The sequence below is a fragment of the Pinus tabuliformis genome, chromosome X (genome assembly GCF_031772625.1).
Source record: "Pinus tabuliformis cultivar Carrire ecotype Pingquan chromosome X, CPIR1, whole genome shotgun sequence".
Lineage (NCBI taxonomy): Eukaryota > Viridiplantae > Streptophyta > Pinopsida > Pinales > Pinaceae > Pinus > Pinus tabuliformis.
In genome coordinates, this window is record NC_142308.1 from 572,429,936 (window position 1) to 572,436,825 (window position 6,890).

The following is a 6,890-nucleotide window of genomic DNA, read 5'->3' on the forward strand; positions in this document are numbered from 1 at the left end:
TCCAAGTCCAAGCCAAACTTAACAAGCTCTCCTTTCCTCTCTCACCAAAATGGAAACATCTAAGCACAATTGAGTAGAAGAATGGCAACCAACAATGACCAACCTAGTCTGACCAACCATTTGAGGGTATAAGGGAATGTATTTATAGGGAAGGAGAGGGAGTTAGGGATCCAAAAAAGGGGGAAGAAGGTGCACAACTTAAGGGGAAGATCCCTAAAGGTAGGATCGAGGAGAACTCAACCATATCCGTATTCAACAATAACTAGCTCGCTGTTCTCGGCGCTTCTAGTAAGAGAAGCTTCTGCTCCATTTTTGGAGAAACTGCCCAAGGAGGACAAACGCAGATTTTCCTATCAAAATTCGCCCTGCTAGCGCTAGTTTCTAATTAGATAAACGGTTACCAACACGGATTTTCCTACTAAAAGTTGCGTTGGTCTGACAAATTAGGGGTTTTCACAAGTTTTTCTAGAATTGCTTCAAGACATTAGTTCTCCATCTCTTCAGGGATGTAGTGAGCACATAATTCTTGGTGAATGAGTTTACATAGCTTTTGTCGCTTTACGACATTTGTGATGACAATGGAACAAAGGACAACACTTCAAGTATAGAGTTTGGAATGTGACAAAACATTGCGTAACAACATTTGTTTCCATGCTTGGTAGAAGGAAGACCTTACATGTAATCGATGGAGATGGATTCCCAAGGTTGACTAGGAGTAGGCGTAGGAGTGTATAGGCCTTGCTTGTTTATGGTTGGTGTAACACCCTCCTCTCACATCCACCCAAGTAACCATGCCAATTGGTTAAACATGAGGTTAGAGGCTACTATGGTTAGATTCAACCTCTTATGTGACTTTAAGGAAGTGGAATCGACGAAAACATCACACACATTCATCAAACATCATCAACAGAACCCTCAGAAGACAAGTCAGCCACTCAAACAACCTGTCCCTAGGTCCCACTACTGTTCTGGATCTCTTAGGCCATAGTCACTCTCATGCTATGGGCAAGGGAGTGACCAACAACCTAAAGTCACTCTCATAGGCTTGCCTGGAAGCAACCAGAGACCAAAATTGCCAATTTTGTGCCAGTGACCCCAGGATTTAAGCCACTTTTTACTGGCCTAGAGCCCAGACCACTGCCCAGAATGGAGTGATAGCTTGAAATCAGTAAAAATAGAGGGAAATAATGGCACAAAAGCAATAAGTCGAACAAGACCTTTATCAGACCCCTACTAGCAATGCTAGGAATTTCATCAAACATATCATCAACATGTAACCTACAGGTGTAAACAACAGAATTAAGTGTAGGGATCTCATACTTATCTGAGAATCATTGTGAACGATTGTTCCCTCATGCCATTTTCTTCATTATCATCTATTAGGCCATAGATACACTATCCATTCATTTACAAGTAAAAACATGTTGAGAGCCATACATAACTGTTGTCATAAAATATACATATAACCAGCATAATAGGAACATAATTACCATAAACATATCAGCCATCAAAATCCACACATACATCAATACATTTGCACATGGAAATCAAGGGAATGAATTTCTCATTAACAAATGCAATAAACCAACTGGAGAGGGGACTCTCGTGTTCCAACCGACCATAGATTGGTTGAGTCAAGTCTCTCTTCAGTCAATCACCCCCGTGCCATATTCCAAGCATGAATGTGGGACTCAAACCAAAAGAACCAACCAGGGCATACTGAGGCTAAACCACCTCACCCTCATCAACAAAAACCAAGCTTTACCATAATCCATCCCGAATCACTAGGCCAACACAATGAACACATCATAACAAGATTTACCATGATCTCCATCCGATCACTAGGCCAAACAAGCATGGATGCCACCAGATTTCTCCACCAACACTGTGAGGAATTTCCTACCTCCTAGTTTCTCAAGCTTTATCGCAATCGAAACCCAGATCACTAGGCCCTAAACCGAGACCTACTCTCCAGGCTTTACGACATATCCCAAACCCGAGATTACTAGGCCCAATAGAGAGCAAAACACCTCTTGGATTTATCGTATATCCTTCCATTCACCGACAAGGATTCCTAGGCCCGCTGAGGCAACATAATCCTGGATTTACCACAACCCAAAATCTGGCTCAGGGATCACTAGGCCAATGGCTTTACCATGACCCGTAGTTCGGTTTAGGGACAACTAGGCCATGTGCTCTATCATTCGAAGATCCACCCCACTCAACTTCGAATCCATCCGACAATCTATCTCAACCAAAACATGATAACCCCATCACACCATGGCCATCCAGAAATGACAAGGCTAGGCTGAAAACACTGTTACACTTGGAAAAACCCATAACATGATAGATAAGAACAACATTCAATACCATGCATGCCAAATCTAGCAAGGATATACACATGCAAGTCGATACTTGAAATGAAGCTTGTTATAGATGCTTGATCTTGCCTTTCCCTGCTTGATCTTTACTTCCTCTTGCCTTCTTTGCCTTTCTTGCTCCAATGCCAAAATTGCTCCAAGAACTCTAAGTTTCCAAGAGTATGAGAGAGAGAGAGAATAATGAGAGAGCTCCAAAACTCAACTAAAAAAAGGTTACCAATTCATCCTCAGAAGCCTTTTTATGAGTGAGGCCTCTATTTTCTTCATTTTCCTCCTCACATGCAACCTGTGACTTTTCACCTCCCTTTTCTCCTAATTTCCATTATTTTCATAAATAATTGTGCCAAAAATGCCATTTTTCCTTTCCAAAGCCATTGCCTTTTCCAATTTCCTTAGCCATAAACAACCAAATGAACACCCCCTAGGATGCCCTGCCCAACATTTAGCTTGGAATACGTGTCCCATCAGCCATGGTTATTGTTTCTAAATTTTATTACATGGAATTTTCACCAGGGTTGTTACAAAACCCTCCCCCTTGGGGTACACTGTCCTTGGTGTTCAATCACACATATACCTTAGCAACCTACTGAAAGAAGACATACTGCTCATGGAGCTTTATAACATAGCTCGATGCAGTATTTACAATGAAAGATCTGCTCAAAACAAAACATCATGACAACATGATAACATACCGCATAGTGGAGCTTTATAACACAACTCATTACGGTATTTACAATGATCATCCTGCTTAGTGCCAATCCACATGAAATCATAACATCATGATAACATAACCACATGATAACATAGTAACATGACAACATAATCATAATGACATAACACCCATACTGCATAGTGGAGCTTTATAACATAGGTCATGGCGGTATTTGCGTCTATATACATATGTACATATAGCGACATTACCAAAAACATATACCACATCATATATATCAAAACATATACCAAACACCATATCTAAGCATATACCAAAACACCATATCAAAGAATATACCAAAACACCATATCAAAACATATACCAAAACACCATATCAAAGCATATACCAAACCACCATATCAAAGCATATACCAAACCACCATATCGAAGCTGCTTTGCCTCAACCGGCAAACAAGGAAGGATACATAACCTGCATTTGATCCCCCCCTCCCATGTAGCTTCATCAATCCCAAAGTGCTTCCATTGCACTTTAACTTGCTCAATTTCTTGGTTCCGGAGCATGAGCACCTTTTTCTTCAACGTACACTGAGGCTTTGCTTGGAATTCTCCATTTTGTTCCACCTGTAATACAAACTAGTCAATCACATGATTAGCATCCTTAAAATACTTCTTAAGCAAAGACACATGGAAAACATCATGGAATTTCACTGTCGGAGGCAGTGCAAGTTGATAGGCTACTAGCCCAATCCTCTTAATGATACTGAAGGGTCCAAAAGACTGTGGTGCCAACTTAGCACGTGTTCCAATCCACAAGGAGATCTTCTTTGGTTTGATACACAATTACACTTGTTCCCCAACCTTGAACTCCTTGAACAACCTGTTCCAATCCACATAACTCTTCTGCTTATCATGTGCTACCTTTAGATTCTTCTTGATCCCCTGCATCTCCTGTTCCATGTCTACCAACATATATGGTCCAATCAATACCCTGCTAACCAGATCACTCCAACTAATGGGAGTGTTACAACTCCGCCCATACAATGCCTCAAAAGGACTCATCCTCAATGACTCTTGATAACCATTGTTGTATGTGAACTCTACCAAAGGAAGGTACTCTTCCCACTTCCATTGTTGATGCATCACATACATTGTCAACATGTCCTCCAGTATCATATTGACCCTCTCTATCTCTCTGTCTGTCTGCAGATGATAAGTTGTGCTAAATTCCAACTGTATACCCAAACCTACAAATAACTCCTTCCAAAACTTGGAAGTGAACTTCGCATCCCTGTCTGACATAATATTCTTTGGAACACCATGCAGTCTAACCACATCTATGATGAATACCTGTGCCACATCGCTAGCTGAGAATGTAGACTTCAACGGAATGAAGTGTGCAACCTTTGTTAATCTGTCCATAATGACCATAATGGAATCATGCTACTTCATTGTCATAGGTGTTAGTGTCTATGACTCACCAATGATCAAATGTGCTCTTTCAATCTCAGTTGATAGGGTCTTAGGTCAAATTGTTATATTTTCAAATAAATTTGACCATTGGTCAGTTCTAGGTCATTACTACTCCCTCCATACTCAAGGTCATAAAATGTTGTCATGGTCTTGTCATCACTCCTTGTGATGAGTCACCAAAAAATGTGTTGGTCATCATTGAAGGTCATCATATCATTATCATGCATACTGCAAAGGTCCAAAGGTCTTTAATCATGGTTTTAGATATCCATTTGGTGTCATTATTAGGTCATATCATCAAAACCATTTAGGAGTCATGTCACCACCATAGTCACCATCTAGGCCTGAAGAGGTTGGCTCATCGAGTAGGCCATCAGTGACAAAGACTTACAACAGAGGCAAAATAATTGTATTTTCTTCCGACAGTGTGAAAAGATTTCAGCCTGCTACTATTGGACAAGAAACATCAAGACACCAACATGATGCACCCTTGCATGAAGAAGAATAGGTACCTTTTGATGCTAACATGGCTGACCTAGCAGAGCATGAGAAAGACAAGTCAGCTGAGCAAATAATCCAAGAGAAAGAGGTAGAAATTAGAGAGCTTAAGGATGATTTGGCAAAAGCAAACTTCATGATAGCATTCTTACAACAAGAGAATAGGCAGCTTAAGGTAAATCAACTTTTTCTCAGTAAACCTAAGGCTGATTTGGTGGTAGAGGATGATAAAGTTAAGGCTGTAATAGATGTGGAGCATCTTGAGGATAAAGAGTTTCAGATCAAGCCAAGGAGGCCAAAGACAAGAGGACTTAAGAGGCAAAAAGGACAAGGGAGTGAGCCATCTCCTCCACTAGGTCAACAGGACATTGAGGATACCATTGTAGTTGAGCTTGAACAGGACAAAGAGCATTGGCTTGGCATGGTAAATGAGTACCTAGAGATGCTCATGAAAAAGGCCAACAAGGACACCAAGCTTCAAAGACACATGGCAAGGCACTACTTCACCAGGAACTAGATTTGCAAAATTAGGGTTAGGAATATGAAAAAGAAGCTAAAGAAAACCCTAATCAAGCTAAAGAAGAGAGACAACATTGATTTGCTTGCTAATGCATCATTGATTGTCTAACCCATCATTGACAAGGCAAAAGAAAGAAGTTAGAAACAATTTTGAGAAATTTTGGAAAATTTTGAGTTTTTGGGCAATTTTGGAATTTTTGGCAATTTCATGATGCACAGAAGCGCAGTGAGCTCACACTGCGCTTCTTCTCAGAGCCACCAAATGATGAAATTTTTGCATGGATGGATATATATTGAGTAGTACATCTCATATATGGACTTGGTTTTGCATGTCACTTCACAGGTTGCAAGGAAAAGCTCAAAAACCACCTAAAAAACATGTTTCTGCCACCTTTTTGGACCCCTCGCTGCGCTTCTAGAGTAGCCTTGGGAAAATTGATTTTTTGGTGCCTTGGAGAAGGATTTTTGCAGGTTTGAAGGTTCAAAGGGAAAGTAGACATCCTAAGCTATCTTCATCAACAAAAAGATCAAGGAAAACCCCTCAAAAGCGCCCTTAAAGCCTCACGGTGCGCTTTTGTCTGTCACGCTTCGCTTCTGATAAATCACACTACGCTTCTGTCAGCAAGTCAATTTTATTAGTTTATTTGGTCAAAGTCAACTTTTGTCAATGTAATTTGTTTTCTAATGAGTTTACATGATGTAATTAAGTGTCATAGTGACAATAAGAGTCATTTCCTGTCAAATCCATTGTAATTAATGCTTTGAAAGTCAACTAAGTCAGTTAAGTCTAAACAGGGAGTTGCTTTCTAACCTCCCTAGTTTTAGGTATGGTAAGAGATTTTGATGTAAATAGTTCCTATCATGATGGATTCGACCCCTGAGAGGGGGAAATGTTGTTTTTGATCTATATGTAGCTAGATCTAAGTCAAATCAAAGGTTGGACATTTGAGAGTGAGAGGCTTGGAGCTAGTGTACACTTTGCAAGAATAATACAGGCAGTTGCAACTATTATCTTCAGATTCTTATGGTATGCTTTTATGACAGTGTTTTTCCTCTATTTTATCATCAAATTGAATATATATTTCTCCTTACTTCCATATCTATGCTTTCTTGTGGCCATCTCATAGGTGTTTAACAGAATTCATAAATCTTATGCCCTGTTCTGATGAGATTTTCTTGTTATGTGTTCTTTCTTCTGATAGATTAATTCATAAGTTTATGCTCATTTTGATACTTCTGTATTTTAATCCTATACCATAATGACAACTCCAATATGTCACTAATCATACCTACCTTACCCCATTGTATCTCTGCAACTGATCTTTAGAAACCCTGACCTAGTTCCCAGA